The sequence below is a fragment of the Ochlerotatus camptorhynchus genome, unplaced genomic scaffold, assembly GCF_037179485.1.
Source record: "Ochlerotatus camptorhynchus isolate MF236.1 unplaced genomic scaffold, CSIRO-AGI_Acam_v1.1 ptg000071l, whole genome shotgun sequence".
NCBI lineage: Eukaryota > Metazoa > Arthropoda > Insecta > Diptera > Culicidae > Ochlerotatus > Ochlerotatus camptorhynchus.
Window position 1 is genome coordinate 725876 of NW_027040561.1, and position 17122 is coordinate 742997.

The window sequence follows — 17122 nt, forward strand, 5'->3', positions numbered from 1 at the left end:
AATAGGGTAGTTAACCCTATCACGTTTTGAAGAAAGTTGAGCTAATAGGAAAACCTCAAGAAGATATGTGTCGATTATGTGGCATAGAAAAGGGAGATTCTGAACACTTGCTATGTTCTTGTATAGAAGTTTTCAATAAAAGCCGTATTTTTCTGTCAAACAGTCAAACAGTACATTTCATCCGAAAAGTAATAACTGGCTGGGAAAATGCTTTTGGCTAGCCAGTTACTTCACTTAATACATACTGATAAAGCAATATGAATACAAAGAATATATTAAAGTAATGATCGCAGTGATGAATATACCCAACATGGAATAAACAAATAAATAAATAAAATCTTACATATGAAATCTCAGCAATAGAAAAAAATATGAACTCGTACTTGAAAACATCTTCCGGATCTCAGACTGAGGATATTTTTCTTGACACCGTAAAACGGGGAAACTGGCAACAAAACGACGACAACGACAGTGATTGCATTAGGCAACCTATAATTTAATTTTACGTGACATGTCAATCCTTGGAGTTTGTTTACAACTAATCTAATATGGGCTACCGACAGATAAGTGATTTTGTCTACTTCTAGGCGATTTTAATGAGGTTAATAATGATCCGTATTTTGAAAATCAGGTGGATCGAGGGTACTTTAACATATACACTAAAGTTCAAAGGCCCCATGCGAAAAGCTCAGATCTGTTGAAAAGGCATAGGCAGCATGGAGAACTCTGATCAAGGTATTCGATATGGATTCAAGCAGGCAATTCCGTTTTCAAATTCAGAGTCTGCAAATGGTTATTGGTCCAACACATTAGATCATAAAATAAAACAAAGAAAAATAAAGGCAAAATCTAGACAAATTAGACTTCCTGACAAATAGGGGAATAGGAGATACATTTGGAAATTTAGTTTTAAAGATGATTCATACATTTAATAAAAGTTTAGTTTATTTATTTTATTCACTTTTCTTTTTTTTTTAATTTATTTATTATTATTAAATAGGCCTTCGATATTTCTATAAGTAAATTTCTTAACTTATTTTTAAACACTGTTTATTCATAGTGAAGTAAAACAAATTACTTACAATATTGAAATCGCTTATGCAAAAATTCATCGGACTATAGAACCCATCCCAAGTAACAAATCTAGAGCTGCTTGGCTATATTCAAAATTTATAAAGGTTTTATTGCAGCTGCAACCATTACCTACAGCTTTATCACGGTCATATACAATGCAAGTCATGAAACATTCTTATAGCTATCTACAAAACCCCTATAAAGCTAATAAAAAAACCAACTGATGCTTATGCTATTTTCACTTATGAAAGGTTTTATGATTGCTTTGAAGTATACAAAAAAGTAATATAAATTGCCCTTATAAATCCAAAAAATAAATCCTTTCGTTGCTTTATAAGTAACCGCAATAAAACTAGTTGGCCATGAAACAGTTATTTTAAAACAATTATAAGCATTCAGTTGCAACTTGTCAGAAATGTAAATAGGTGGTTTATTTTCACAACATAGAAAAGAATCAAAACTTTCCGGTACTTCCAAGCGGAGCGCAAAGAAAATCAACAAAATTGTTAGCATGAGCATGAAAACATTTCGTGTATACGTATACGCGACGTAGTGTGCGTAAGAAAAACGTCAGCAATCTCCATGATTCTTCCGTTCTCGCTCGCATATACATGGGGTGACACGGTCGAATCTTGGTCGAAATACATGGAATGGTGACAGTTCTAGGGCAAAAAGGTTGAAATCACGCATAACTTTTCATAAAGGTTAATGTACCATTCAAAACTTTTCTAAATGTTTGTAAAATTCATCGGTTGCACCCGTAGAATAGGAATATACATTTGCCCTCAAATAAAAAAAATGAATTCAAGCTGAACATTGCATTAGGTCCTAAGTAATATTGACAGATTCGCTTCGTCAACTTTCTCTTTGCATTCCCACGGTCATGTAAAGACATTCCCAGGTATTTTCAGCACATAAATCGACAAAAGAAGCTTTTATCTAGCATCCAATACGACAAACACATCAAGAAACGGTTCTGTGAATAAGTTATTAACGAAAGAGAAAGTCGACGAAGAGAATCGATCAATGTTACTTAGGACCTAATGCAATGTTCAGCTTGAATTGCTCTTGTAAAAAGAAAATAGTTCTCGTAATAAAATCATAAATTATGCTTTTCTGTTCTGCTTTCATCCCATGCACACTGGGCCAGGAATGCAACCTAGCGGAGCAAAATTAATAACTCCGAAACGAAGCATTTCCGCGACTTGGTGTCTCGGGCAAAGTTTCTCATCATAATAAAGACCATCTATTGACATAAACAAATAGTTCAAAACTATTCCACAAAGATGGCGCCACAATCTAACTTCTTTCTCTGACGTTTTGGAAACTTGATGTCTTCGGCAAAGTTGTTTATCTTGACAAAATGAACAGCTCTTTTAAAGACGTAAAATTTCCACAGTCTACTGGTTCCAAGTTATATGGAGTTAAAGAAAAAAAAAATTGAAAATATGGTTTTTTTTTCTGTTTCGGTTTTTTGCTTACAGCTTTATAATGTTATATTTTTCTCTTATGCAAATACATTAAATAAATAGGTTTTGTGAAGAAACATACTGGATTAAGCTTCAAATTTCAAAGATATTGTTGAAAAAACGAGAAAAAAAACACAATTTTTGAACATTAATATATCCTAAAGCGCAAAATATCGCAACCTGACATTTTCAGCAAAAATTAAGCAATACTCGATAAACAAAATATCAAAATTTGATAGAGGTATATTTTGGTGTTTTGTAGATTTCTTCATTTTAATGGAACATTATTTTTTTCTATAACTTTTTTAATGTATTGAAATGGCGTTTTGAAGACTTGACGACTTCGGCAAAATTGTTTATCTTGATAAAATAAACAACTCATCTTAAGACGTTAAAACTTCACAGCCTACTGTTTTCGAGGTATATTCATTTAAACAATATATTTAAAATTAAAACACTTATTTTCACATTTTTTCTGTTATTTCACATAACTCGAAAACAGTAGGCTGTGAAGTTTTAACGTATTAAGAAAAGTTGTTTATTTTATCAAGATAACCAACTTTGACAAAGTCGTGAAGTCTTCGAAACACAAATTCAATGCATTAAAAAAACTTATAGAAAAAAATCATGTTCCACTAAAATGAAGAAATCTAAAATAAACATCAAAACATACCTCTCTCAAATTTTGATATTTTGTTTATCGAGTATTGCTTAATTTTTGCTGAAAATGTCAAAATTGTGTTTTTTTTCTCGTTTTTTCAACAATGTCTTTGAAATTTGAAGCTTAATCCAGTATGTTTCTTCACAAAAGCTATTTATTTAATGTATTTGCATAAGAGAAAAATATAACATTATAAAGCTGTAAGCAAAAAAACCGAAACAGAAAAAAAACCATACTTCGACATTTTTTTTCTTTAACTCCATATAACTTGGAACTAGTAGACAGTGGAAATTTAACGTCTTGGAAAGAGCTGTTCATTTTGTCAAGATAAACAACTTTGCCCAAGACATTAAGTCTCCAAAACGTCAGAGAAAGAAGTTAGATTGTGGCACCATCTTTGCGTAAGAGTTTTGAACTATTTGTTTATGTCAATAGATGGTCCTTATTATGACGAGAAATTTTGCCGAAGACACCAAGTCGCGGAAATGCTTCGTTTCGGAGTTATTAATTTTGCTCCGCTAGGTTGCATTCCTGACCCAGTGTGCAATGTAAGCATTAGACATTTTAAAAAATTGCGCTTGGTGTTTTTCTTGCCTGCTGTCCTCTGTCGCCATATTGTCATTATGAAAATGCCATTAGCCTTGGAATAAAATCCAAGAAATTTCAATAAAATAATGGCTAAATAAGAGATCCGAAATGATTTCCAGTGTGCATTGGTATACATTTATGTATTGAGATCTATTTTCTGTAAAATTAAGGTGATTCCATCAAATTCATTTGATTTCTGAAACAATCTTTTTTGTTAACTTGAATTATTTTGGAGGCGCATTTATTTAACGCTCATATTATCTCAATATACACGATAACATTTCAAGCGCATATGTTTTGGAACTTCTAAAAGTAATATATTTTCTTTAAGATTTTCACTAATGTCGCCATGAAACAAAATTGATGGCATGGTGATCTTGACACCAACACTCAAACCTATTTTTACCGCTAAAGATTTCCATTTGGAAAAAAAATTTCAGCAGAACAGAACAACAACAAGCTAATTTATGGCGGTTGCTTTGAAGCCAACACAAATTAAATTGGCTTTATAACTGATTTTTACCAAAGCGTAATAAAACTGCTTGGATACAATATTACTCTTATAGAGGCTATGAGAACCTTTTGTAGAGTATGAGGCTTCCTGACAAAAGGTTTTAAGACAGCTTTATTGTGATTCTCAAATATGCTTTATAAACCTTATCAAGAGTGGTCCACTAAGCTGTATGGCGATCTTATAGCGGTTATCAAAAGGTTGTGCTGGAGCTATTGATTTTATTGGCGGTTTTATGAAATTGATCTCAATAACCACTAATAGAGTGCAATAAAACAAGAAATGCTACTTGGGATAGCTTGTCCTGTGCCTGGGTTCATCGTTGTTTCAGAGTTTCGTAGTTGACGCATTGAACGAGATTTCCAGTAGGAGATCGGCACTATCGATATTACTCTCTAAGATGTCAAATGTAACTAGTTGTTGCAGTATCTTCCGCCTGCCTATAAAAGCGTTCTTGATAGGACGAGAGGTGTACAGGATCGTTCCAAGAAAGTTATTGAAGTGTAAATCGTATAAACAGTTTTTGTACACGTGCGATACGCATTACTGCGAACTAAGGCATAATACAATGACTTCAATGCGTTAATGTCAGTTAGTTGTTGGGCATTACGTCGAATGAAACTAATACTGAGATCTCGTATGGTGAGCACACATTCTAATTGCACAGAGTCGCCGATATACAAGCAGTGTTCTATACAAATCTTCTGAGACGTGGGACATTTATGCGAATAATGACAGAGTATACGCTAAAAACACTTAAGCTGGATTTGACATTTGCATCTAGAGCTGGAAACTCACCTCTGTGATGAACAAAAACAGTATTTTTTTTAGATCTCAGACTCAGAGAAAGTTCAAAAGGTCTTAGAATTCGACAAACTTAAAAAAAATCCCACATGTCTTTTCTTTTCAACAACTCAGCTATGGAACAAAAATACTTGATCTCTGGAACAAGTTTGAGATTCCGGACCTGAAATTTCGGCCTATTCTGTGTAGAGCAAATACCGTTCGACTTAGTGATGTTTGGTCTAATGTCGCATCAAACGATATGCATAATCGTTCATAAACAAGGTTTCTTTATAACTTACACTAGTTTACAAAACAACATAAAAAGTGTGAACTTTAGTGGTTGACCAACGTTTCTAATGCAAAATCCTACGCTGAATTCAATGCCGTGGTCAGAAAAAATTAAAGTAGAGCCATTTTTGAGATATACAAAAATTTTGATTTTTTGAATTTTGGACAAAAGCACGATTACTAAAATGTCAATATCTTTGGAACTAGTGCACCAATTTTAAATCTTTTTTATGAAATTGAAGCTAAATAAATTTGCTATCGTTCACTAGAATATTATGTCTTAATTAAAAATTTAATTTTGAAGTCATTTAAAAATTTACAGCATTTTTTTTTATTTTTCCTGCGAATTTTCCATAAAAATCTTGTTTTAATCAACATTTTTATTGGGATAAAAAGATTCAAAAAATCATTCCATAATTTATTCTTAGAGTCCATTAAAAACTGGAGAAAATGAGCCTTTAATGGATGAAATCGGTTGGAAATTGTCGAAGTTATGAAATTTGTTGTAAAATCATGGAAATTGAATGTTCCAAGATTGGCCGTTGTCCCGCTCCTAGGTTCATGCACCACTTCCAGTAAGCCTTTCTGCGGACGTGTACGCATACGGTGCATTTCACTAACACTACCAGCTGTCACACAAAATTAAATGGGATATTTTCGACAATAATAATAATAATAATTTACGCTAGTGTTTGTGAGACCGCTCGGCGAGAACCTAACGCAACCAACTCAATTTGACAGCTTTCTTTCTTTAACATTGCTTAACGATGTATACGACAAAACGTGAATTCAAGTGTAAAAATGATCCTCAAAAGTTTTGTTACGCGTGTGGCAACTATATATTTACAAAATCGGTCAATTTCACTGCTTCGTTGCAAACTGCATACAGGCTTTATTTTAAAATTGATCCTGGAGACTTTGACGAACCGTGGATTCCAAAAGTATTATGTAGTTCGTGCAAAACGTGCTTGGCTAGGTGGATGTCAGGCGCAAGGTAAATTGATTTTTTGAATAGCTTTCATATAAACAATTTATGTACAGCATGGTAGTGCTTTGTTCTTTCCTGATCGACATTATCTTACTTAATCTATTTTTGATAAGTGTTAATGTCTTACTTACTAACTCACTTATTTGTTATCTGTCAGTCGCTATTTGTCGTTTGACATGCCCACCATATGGCGTCGACCGTTTTGTCATGCAACGGATTGTTATTTCTGCTTGACAAAAGTTAAGCAACAAGGACGTCACAATCCACAAGTGGCTTCTATGACAAAACCTGTTCCACATTCAAGTTCGGTCCCGTATCCTGTTTATCCAAAGCGGAAACGAGCGCCCTCTGTTGAATCGACCGTTACAAAAAGTGAGGAGGAATTCAAGGAGGAATGCGAGAAAGACTTCGAGGTGGAATTGGAAAGAAACCCAAAACTGTTTACACAATCCGAATTTAATGATTTGGTGCGAGATCTCGACTTATCGAAGGAGAAATCCGAATTGCTGGCATCACGCTTGAAAGAACACAACATGCTGAGCAAGGAGGTCAAAATTTCTTGTCACAGGAATCGTCACAAGAAATTTGACAAATATTATCCTACAAAGGACAAGGCATGTTTTTGCCATGACGTAAACGGCTTGTTTGAAGAGTTTGGTGAGCCATATGATCCAGCTGAATGGCGTTTATTCATCGATAGCAGCAAGTTGAGCTTGAAAGCCGTTTTACTGCATCAAGGGAATGAGAAACCTTCTATTCCATTAGCTCATGCCGTTAATATGAAGGAAACGTATGAATCAATGGCTCTATTGCTCAATTTGATAAATTACAATCAACACAATTGGAATATTTGTTTCGGTCTTAAAGTGGTTGCCATGTTGACTGGATTGCAACAGGGATACACAAAATATATGTGTTTTTTGTGTAAATGGGACAGTCGAGCTCGTAAGGAACACTACGTCCGAAAAGATTGGCCAAAACGGGATAATTTCACAATTGGTAAAGACAACGTTAAAAATGATCCTCACTACATATAAAACTTGGGCTATTCAAAAATTTCGTCAAAGCGTTGCAAAAAGAAGGGCCGGCATTCCAGTACTTGAAATCAGTATTTCCAAATGTATCTGACGCAAAGATAAAGGAAGGTGTATTTGTTGGCCCACAGATCAAAAAACTGCTCAATGATTCCGCATTCAATACAGTTTTGACACCAGATGAGGAAGAAGCATGGAAATCGTTCCAGCGTGTTGTCACAACCTTTTCAGGAAATTTCAGAAGCCCAGATTATGAGGAAGCCGTCGATGAATTGCTCAAAAATTATGAGAAAGTAGGTATAAATCAAAAATATTGTGTTTGTTACATATAATTAATTTCAAATCCTTTTATTTCACTGAACACAGGTGTGAATATGTCTTTGAAGATACATTTCCTACATTCTCACATGGATTTTTTTCCCGGAAAATCTTGGTGACGAGAGTGATGAGCACGGCGAACGTTTTCACCAACAAATGAAGATGATGGAACGTCGTTACCAAGGGTTTTGGGATGAAGCAATGATGGGTGACTATTGTTGGTTTCTGATTCGAGAAACAAGTTCAAAACATCGAAGACAAAGTCATTCGATTCTCAATCATTTTTAATAAAACCTAAATAAATTTCTTTTGTATCAACTCGGTTTTAAATCCTGATATGCCTTAATCAAATTGATATGTAGAGAAAAGAATCTCCCATGAAAACTTTACATGCGATTTGGATGCTTACAACGACACCTAGAAAAGGAACTCTAAAGCTGATGTATTTCAGCAACATTTTTAAGTGTTTTACAAAAATGCTCATAGCGGTGCCGGTGGTGTAGTGGTAAGCGTGATTGCCTCTCACCCCAGCAGACCTGGGTTCAATCCCAGTCGGCGCCACCGGGATGTTCTGAGGCATAACATCTCTGATCACGCCTTCCTTCGGAAGGGAAGTAAAGCCGTTGGTTCCCGGTTCATGAGTTGATGGGTCGATAGGTGGTAGGGTCCAGGTTTGGGAGCTGCCTTCCTGGCGTCGGTAGCATTGGTGCTCAGCACGGAAAACAAGATCGACGGAAAACAAATCCAAGGAAAAAAAAAAAAAAAAAAAAACAAAAATGCTCATAACTTCGACAATTTCTAACCGATTTCATCCATTAAAGGCTCATTTTCTCCGGTTTTGAATGGAATTTAAGAATAAATTATGGAATGATTTTTTGAATCTTTTTATCCCATTAAAAATGTTGATTAAAACAAGATTTTTATGGAAAATTCACAGGAAAAATAAAAAAAATGCTGTAAATTTTTAAATGACTTCAAAATTAAATTTTTAATTAAGACATAATAGTCTAGTGAACGATAGCAAATTTATTTAGCTTCATTTTCATAAAAAAAGATTTAAAATTGATGCACTAGTTCTAAAGATATTGACATTTTAGTAATCGTATTTTTGTCCAAAATTCAAAAAATCAAAATTTTTGTATATCTCAAAAATGGCTCTACTTTAATTTTTTCTGACCACGGCATTGAATTCAGCGTAGGATTTTGCATTGGAAATGATCATCACCTTACCGAGTTCAAAAATGCTGTAAACTAGTGTTATCGTTCAATGGAAACTCACCAACTTAATTTATCAGGCAGAAAACGACAACAGAGTTCATATTCCTGCTGCAGTAAATAATTAAAAATGCATAACCAAAAAAAAACAAAGTTCAAGAACATCAGTCACAGAAAAAGAAGCAACAAATGCCCTTCGATAGCCTGCGGAACAGAAAGCATAAAAGTACATTGAAACTCCAAACAGCTGTGTCTCGTTGAGTGTGCAAACGTAAACATAACCTGACCGAAGTGGAAACTTTCCGTCCTCCAGTTGGAGATGGCACAACTACAACACTCAGCGGGTAAAAGTTGTGAAACTACCTACTGATAAAAAGAGTTTCGAAAAGAACGAAAACGAACACACGAGAACTGTAGCTGGTGAGGCTAATTTAGGGAAATGGATTTCTCTGCAGGGAGGAAGTAATCATAATCATAAAGGAATTTCGGGGCTTCGAGTGGGATTATTGAACTCTCGAGGATGTATCGTGGCGATAATTACGGATTGTTCTGCTTCTATCGGTAGAATTTTCTTCGGAAGGATCAACACATTTATGTCAGCTGGAGGAGAAATTTAAACAGTAGGTATTACTTAACACCCTAATCAAGCTGAAAGAGGTCAATGGAAATGGTCACACTCGAGAATAACAAATCAACCCGGGGCAGAGCTTGAGTTGTCTTTCCTCCATCATCGAAATACTGGACCGCAGTTACGCAAACCAGCAGCGGACCCATCTAGAAAACAGCAACTCTAACGTTACCGGTAATTGACTCTCTCGAGTGCCATCATTGCCATCCACGGTGGCGAAGGCCACTTCTCAGTAGAGAGGTGAAAAATTAAACTATACAGCTAATGATGACGGAGCGATCTCGAGACACGTACATGTGGAAGCGCAGTCGTTCCTATTTCTTTCTTGGTCGAGCAGAAGAAGTGCTACCGCCACTTATTGGAGCCCGGATGACTTCACCGTTGAGTAACTGAGTCAACCCAAAACGATGCGTAGATGAACCTCTAGTTCAACGTTTACGCAATTTTTTGCTACTACACTGAACAGACTATTTCGATACATTGTGAAGATGTTCCAAAGTCGGGAGTTCTTATTTTCGACTCATTCGAGACCTATCATACTACACCGCAACAGCAACAATAAACATCACCCTGTAACAACATCGATCCGTTTTCGGGGTGGTAAATATGGGTTTTACAATCTTGAGTCTTGAGAATGTTTTTCTTTCTTCACGCGCAATCACTTTGTGCAGCAGCAGAAGCAGGTGAAGCCAAAATTTGAACAGTTTGGCCCCGAAAAAAACGGCTGTTTATTGAGCTTTGGGAATGCACTTGTTACTTTTTTTTTTGCTGCGGGTCTCACTTATTGATGTTTCGAGCGGTTCGTAATGAATATTTATTTGTTAAATGATGTTTTCAATTAACTGCGACTGCCGTCGTCTCACGGTGGTGGTGCAACTGTCTGCACTTTAGCCGAATTAATTTAAGCAGAAGCGACACCGAAGAAGCGCGTGTATGTGTGCGGCAGAGCATCGATGATACATGCGGCGATCCGATTTCATAATATCGACGGTTTTTGTTATTTTTTGGCCGGCTTCGGTCATGGTTTGTTGGTGGATATAGGGTAAATGTACCAGTTCTCGATTACTTTTTCAAAGGGACGTATCAGCTTTTGTAAACAATACATTTGATCGTCGATTTGGCGTAACTGGTAGGTCGCCCATGCATGCTAACACTACCATCAGATAGAGAAAATTTTGTCCTACCTGCTAGTGGTGTTAGTAAGCGTGTGCAAGCTACCAGTTACGCCAAATCGACGATCAAATGCATTGTTTACAACAGCTGATACGTCCCTTGAAAAAGTAATCGAGAGTTATGGATATACGTTCCTTTTAATTAAGATGAGATTTACATAGACCATAATTGGAACACCACATAATAGGATCGTATAGCCATAACTGGTACATCTACCCTATATTATTGAAGTTTAACAGCTGATTTTGCACTTGCGGTACCTGTATGACAGGTTTAGTGTTTCCGGTTGGGTTCTATAGAACAGCCAGTGTGAAGGCAAGAGGAAATCTTGAAGAAAATTCCAGCAAATCACTGAAAATTATGGAGCAATTTGTGTTGAATTTGAGCTCACACGATTTCTGACATCAAAATTTCAAAAACCAAGTTCGTAAACTGCTACGGTCGTGCAACTAGTTCCGAATAGTGTATAATATTGTGTGGAATTACCAGCGTTTCGGAATACTTTCAAGTCACTGATATATTCCCCAACTCAACTCAGCTACATGCAAGCTAAGTTATTGGAAACGTACGTAAAGGGTGATACGGTCAAAATTTGGTCAATATCAACTTGACGTATTTCTTTCAATTTTGCATTTAAAAAACCTGAACACCCCTCATTTTGAAGGTGTGTGTGTGTAGAATGTTGCTCCTATTTTGATTTTGGAATTCACTCTTCAGTTGTCAAAATGCCGTCCAAGCAAGAAGAGCAGCGTATCAAAATTTTGCTCGCGCATCGCGAAAATCCGAGCTACTCGCACGCAAAGTTGGCAAAATCGCTAAAAGTTGCCAAATCAACCGTTACAAATGTAATTAAAGTGTTTGGGGAACGTTTGTCGACAGCCAGGAAGTCTGGATCGGGGGGAAATCGAAAACCGGAAGCCGCTGAGCCGACAAAGAGAGTTGCCGGTAGTTTCAAGCGAAACCCTAACCTCTCTCTCCGAGATGCCGCAAATAAGCTGGGTGTATCGTCTACAACCGTGCATCGAGCCAAAAAACGAGCCGGACTATCGACTTACAAGAAGGTAGTGACTCCAAATCGCGATGATAAACAAAATACGACGGCCAAAGCGCGATCCCGGAGGCTGTACACGACGATGCTGAAGAAGTTTGACTGCGTGGTACTGGACGACGAAACCTACGTCAAAGCCGACTACAAGCAGCTTCCGGGACAGGAGTTTTATACGGCAAAAGGAAGGGGAAAGGTAGCAGATGTTTTCAAGCACATGAAACTGTCAAAGTTCGCAAAGAAATATCTGGTTTGGCAAGCCATCTGTACCTGTGGCTTGAAAAGCAGCATTTTCATAGCTTCCGGGACTGTCAACCAAGAAATTTACGTGAAAGAGTGTTTGAATAAACGTCTGCTGCCTTTCCTGAAGAAACACGGTTGTTCCGTACTGTTTTGGCCGGATTTGGCATCTTGCCATTACGGTAAAAAGGCCATGGAGTGGTACGCCGCCAACAACGTGCAGGTGGTTCCCAAGGACAAGAACCCTCCCAACACGCCAGAGCTCCGCCCAATTGAGAAATACTGGGCTATTGTCAAGCGGAACCTAAAGAAGACCAAAAAAACTGCTAAGGGCGAGCAGCAGTTCAAGGCAAACTGGCTTTCTGCGGCGAAGAAGGTGGACAAGATGGCTGTACAAAATCTGATGGCAGGGGTCAAGCGTAAGGCCCGGCAATTCGGATTTGGAAAAGCGGAAGCCTAGCTGAATATTTTTCCTAAATTTTATACTAATTGAACTTGAAAAAGAAATTTAATTTGATTTTTTAAATAAAGATTTCACCGAATTACACGCGTTTTCCCTTGACCAAATTTTGACCGTATCACCCTTTAGTAGGTTATTCTACGGGACCGAAATCACATATATAACAAAAACCTTAGCGCCGGTTTACAATAACTACGTCCCGATCGTTTCTGGCCTCCTGCCTTCCACTCCAGCAGACGCTGCCTGTGTTGAAGCAGGTCTCCTTCCTTTCCGGTACCGTCTACACATCAACATCGCCACGAAAGCCACTGCATTTTCTGCAAAGACCTCCGGATCTCAAAGGGTCTTTCTCCTCGAGGAGGGGAATAGAGTCCTCTGCACGGCCGCCAACACCGACCTCCCCCCAGTGGCCAAAGTCCATTGGCATGAAGAGATAAGTTGGCACTCTACGCGTATTATATTGGACAATCGAATTAAAGAACATTTCAGAGCAGGGGATACGTCGATAGTACTCCGTCGATCAGTGGTGGAGTTACTTGGAACCAACTATGCCAATCACACTCACCGATACACAGATGGCTCACGGTCAAGAAACGGAGTTGGAATCGGAATATTCGGAGAAAACATCAATGAAAGCAGCAGTCTTCCCCCGCAATGCTCGGTATTTTCGGCTGAGGCTGCCACTATCTTCCGAGCTGCAACAATACCTGATTCTTACGGACTCGCACAGTGTCATCCAAGCTCTGGCTTCGGAAACACCAAAACATCCCTGGATCCAGGCGATCATAAAATATGCACCACAGACCACGGTCTACACATGGATACCCGGACATTGCGGAGCTCCTGGAAATGAGTCAACAGATCAGCTTGCCGAAATAGGGCCTTGGGGTCTAGGTTTCTCCGACAAGGTACCATTGCAGGATTTACAACGGTGGATCGCAAAAACCTTCCGAGAAGCGTGGGAAGCTGAGTGGTCCAGGACCACTTTCATCCGAAAGATCAAGGCGACAACCGAGGCCTGGAGTGAAATGGACAGCTTGAGAGACCAACGGGTTATATCGCGGCTGCGGACGGGGCACACCAAGCTGTACTACAACTAAGGTGGGCTTCCGTTCCGGAGAAACTGTGTTATCTGCGGCGTTCCCTACACAGTGGAACACATCCTGTGTAACTGTCCAGAGTTCCAGGATCTTCGGGTTTCCTTCGATCTCACCTCCATCAGGGACCTGCTTGGGGACGACACTCCGGCATCTGCAGCTCTCTTCACTTTTCTCAAAGAAGCAAATTTATTCCATCTAGTATAGCAGATTTTCTTTCGGCCGTCGGGACATCTTAGCTGGATGGTAGCCCCCTTTTGGACCCATTCAGCTGAGCTCTGTTTTGTTCGGATCTTTGTTAGTTGTCAGTACCTTGTCATTTTCCGTTTGTAAGTTTTCTTTTCGCTGTCGGGACGGTTCCGCACGGGATGAGCCGTTGGACCTCGTCACGGTGCTATCTTGTTCAGTTTAATGTTAAATTTTCTTTTTAACTTCCTATGAAGAACCAGGAAGGCTGTACTTGACAGCCTTAGCAGGCGGTGGGATGCCACATGGGATGAGCCGTCGGCCCTCGTGACGGTGTCCACCCGCAGAATAGCAGCAAACAACCAAACAACAATGTTAGTAAAATTAAAACACTCTGTTAAACAAAAACTCCGTTTCCTGAGGTTCTCCTTCTGAGACCTCATCGTGGCAAAGAGATGAACTAGCCTATGGCTAAAAATCTCTTAAAAAAAGGAAATAAAGGATAGGATAGGGAGCAATTAAGAGCTTTCAAGCAGTGTGGGTTAGAGAAGTCTTTTGATATTTTTTAAACGAATCCTAACTGACGGTTAGCCTTGGTGATCATAGCAGTACGGTGGAGGTTAAATGTTAATTTATGATCTAGTAGAACGCCTAGATTGCTGAAATGGTCGGTTTTTTTGCAGTATAACACCGTTGATTGCATAATCGAAAATAATCAGCTGCTTGATGTGGTAAAACGACATTACCATGCATTTCGGTATGCTCAAGGTAAGCCTATTGCGATTGCACGAAACAACGAATAGATCCAATAGCGATTGAAGACGAATACAATCCTTAGTACATCGCACCACGAAATACAGGTTTAGGTCATCGGCATACGGAAGCCTGCAACCATCTCCAAGTACAAGCAATACGTCGTTGAAGAATAAAAGATACAACAACGGGCCAAGATTGCTGCCCTGTGGTGCGTCCGACGAGTTAGTAAAATACGATGAAGTACTGGAATCAAGTTTAACCCGCAAGGACCTGCAAGTCAGGTACGAGCTAAACTACGATGTCAACCGATCTGATGTGCCGAGTTTGGATAGCTTAGCCAACAGAATATCATGGTTGATCGTATCAAACGCTGTCTACTAGCGCCCCATTCTCCAGTTGTTCGAAACAGGTCGTGGTAAAATCCAGGAGATTTGTTGTAACTGAACTTCCAGGCATGAAACCATAGTAACATTTGATACGGTCAAGAATTACCCCACTCACAATTATTTCAAACTGTTTTGAGGCAGCTGAAAGGTTGGTGATTCCTCTGTAGTTTTGACCATCTCGTTTGTCTCTTTTCTTGTGGACAGCAGACAGCAGGAAATTTCGACTCCACAAATGATGTATTAAAGATTCTGCAAAGTGGCTCAACAAGAGCTCCAATAGCGCGGCAATAAACTAAAGGAGGAATGCCGTCTGGTCCAGGCGTGAAGGTGCTTTTAATTTTCTTCGCGGCATTAGTTACCATTAAAGGCGTTACTTCGAAGGTATCCACGTCTACAAGACTTGCAGGAACATCCGAACTTGATTAGTTATGAGAAGTATTCCAAGTGAATTACGAGGAGAACTCCAAGTTAGTTCTGAGTAGAGTTGAATTTCAAGATAATTCTGAAGACAATTGATGAAAAATGGTGAGGCACTCAAGAATAATTCCAATGGTATTCTGAGGAAAATTTAAAGGACATTTAGGGTAAAAATTCGAAAGTGTTCTTAGTAGAATTCCAAATTAACTTTGAGAAGAAGTTCAAAGCAATTCTAAGGAAAATCATGGGGTGAATAGGTATTATTAGGGAAAAATTCTGATGAAATTCTCGTAATAGTTCTGAGTAGAATTACAAGATCCATCTGAATTGGAAAAGATTTGAGATGAAATCTTATGCAAATTCTAAGAAGATTGTGAGAGATTTTCAGGTTAACCCTGAGTTGAATTCCACTTAATTTATAAGGAGAATTCCATGGGAGCGATGAGGAGAATTTCAGATGAACGCTGATGAGTAGTTCAAGGGTATTCTGAGGAAAATTTCAAAGATATTCTGAGGAAAGCTCCCAACGAAATTTTGATTAGAATTCCAAGTGAATCCCGATGAAAATTCTATGCTAGATATGAGGTGGTGAGTATTTTTAGGAGACCTCAAAGGATAATTCCAATAACATCCTAAGGAACACTCAAAGGAAATTTAAGGTAAAATTCCAATAGAATTCTGACTAAAATTCCAATGAAGCTGAGACTTGAATTTAAAAAAATAGTTCTGAGAATAACTCCAAAGGAACTGTAAAAAGGTATCCTCTGGTAATTTCTGAAGTGAATTCCACGATAGATTTGAGTAGGATTCCAAGATTGTGGAGATTGTGAGGAGAATTCCTGATTAATTCTAAAGAGAATTCATATCCTGAGGAGAGTTCAAAGAAGATTCGGAACAGACTTTAATTTCAACAATAATTCTGACGACAATTTTAAGGGAATTCTCAGGAGAATTTCAAGGAATGTCAGTGAGCATTCTGACAAGGGAAGGTCACAAAGGCAAAGGGTTTTCAAACCAGACCGTTTTTTTTTCAACTTTAACTTGCCAAACAATGAATAATCCAAAATATGAGCGGTGATGGAGCAGGGCAGGGCAAGGTTGTTAATCGAAAACCGTCGATAAGGTCACCGTTAACGTCTGCAATAGTTAATTTGCATTGCAGACGTTATACATGGTTATCGATTATCAATCCTGGAGAAGATGCTCTGAAGCGTCAAATTGGACTTAAGCCCACCTTTTGGAAGGATCAGTGGTGGCACAAGTACTGTTTATTCAACATTTAATACTTTTCGTAATGACCATAGTGAAAACACACAAAAACAAACTGGCAAAGGGCAAAAATGTCGTGACATTCTCAAATGTTTTCTGGCAGCGACAGAACAATTTCTATTGTTGATTTAGATCAAAATATTTTCTATCATTTTTTCATAACAAATTCGAGCAGTAGAAGGTATTTTTTTGAGGATTTCATTGTCTTCATAAATTGAAATATTTTTGTTTCAAAAATGTTTGTCATTAACACTCATAACAATTTTTTTTTATTATTTAATCTTTAATATCGCAGAGGCGTCACTAGCGGCTCAAACCCGGTATGAAAATATGTGTCAAAATAAATTACGGGTGACGTCGCTGTTATTTTGAAAATTCAAATTGCAATACATTTAATTTACAAAAGTGTTTATCACAAACACTATGATTACAATGAAGTTTGAAAAACCATTTAATTTAAGCCAAATTTGATCCTTCACAACCCCTTCCTGTTATGTATCTGTTCCATCACCGCTCAAATCTTGGATTTCTTC

At 38.0% G+C, this 17122-nt stretch overlaps 1 protein-coding gene across 1 annotated transcript in view; it reads right to left on the bottom strand.

The window, feature by feature from the left end:
- The window catches only part of LOC135697528 (coronin-1C-like), a 206538-nt gene that overhangs the window by 65929 nt on the left and 123487 nt on the right, over positions 1 to 17122 (bottom strand). The window lies entirely within an intron of this gene.